Source organism: Coenobita brevimanus, chromosome 44 (genome assembly GCF_032717465.1).
Source record: "Coenobita brevimanus isolate Jiangsu-jjx chromosome 44, ASM3271746v2, whole genome shotgun sequence".
NCBI lineage: Eukaryota > Metazoa > Arthropoda > Malacostraca > Decapoda > Coenobitidae > Coenobita > Coenobita brevimanus.
This window is the reverse complement of record NC_136997.1, coordinates 10,538,804-10,540,108: the sequence shown is the minus strand read 5'-3', so window position 1 is coordinate 10,540,108 and position 1,305 is coordinate 10,538,804.

Sequence of the window (1,305 nt, the reverse complement as noted above, 5' to 3'; positions counted from 1 at the left end):
ACACCTTCTCGTGCCCTTTCTCTATCAGTTCCTGACAATCTACCATTCACACTTAGAAGCTTAGACTCACTTTCTTTATCATCTTTGTTTCACTCAGAGCTAACACATCCAACTTTCTTATCGCGAACGTTCTCCCAGTCTCGTCCATTTTAGCCTCAATCATACTACAACCACGCACGTTCAGAGACCCAATCTTCAGGGTACGGGGATAACTCATTCCCCCCACCCTTTCTATTCCCTGTTTCATTGTAGGAACTAAAAAACAGAGGAGGGAGTCCCTACTCCCCTGACCCCACCCCTTTGAGTCGCCTTTTACGACATGCAGGGAATACGGTGGCAGAATTCTTCCTAACACAACCTGGCCGCAAAGTAGTAGTATGACTCCATAGTGCGGCCAGATTGTGTCTCCCCGGCCACGGAAGAGGGGGGGGGATATCTTTTGCTCAACAATGCAGTCCATGAAAGTATATCACAGGGGAAAAATTGTCGGAAATGGGTTACGTGTCCTATTATTGCCTCGATCTTGTTCCGTGAGTTGTCCTATATGGTCTTTCGTCAGCTTTAGCACTTGCCCCATGTAATTGTACTCCACGACTTCTTCAAGAATTTCTTGACTTTTTACTTATGACGCTCTTTGGTGTATTTAGTTTTACTCCAGTTCATCTCTAACCTTACGTTGAGACTTTCTCTATTTAGGTAATTAAAATTTCTGGTAATATCTCCTCTGTTCCTGAGATTAGCAGAATGTTATCTGCAAATCTTAATAGTTTAGGTTGTTTCCATCTATGTTTACTCCTTTGTTCTCCCAGGATGGCTTTCTATATATACTTTCTAGGCATGATGTAAATATAATTGGTGAAACTGTATCTCCCTGAAGCATGGATCTCTCAGTCTTAATTTTGTCCGAGCATTTAGGTAACTTCATTGCAGGAATTCCCTCTTTATATATGTTTTCGAGCAGTTTTACATTTTCTCATTTACTTCTTGTTCCCGATAAGAATCTATAATTGGTATGTGCTCCACTGAGTTGAAAGCCTCTTCATTATCAACAATGCTAAGCACAGTGGTGTGTGTGTGTGTGTGTGTGTATATATATATATATATATATATATATATATATATATATATATATATATATATATATATATATATATACATATATATATATATATATATATATATATATATATATATATATATATATATATATATATATATATGTATATATATTGTTACATAGCCTATGATTTCATCATCCCTTGTATAATTCTAACTTATGATACAGTTTTGTTCATGATTGCATCA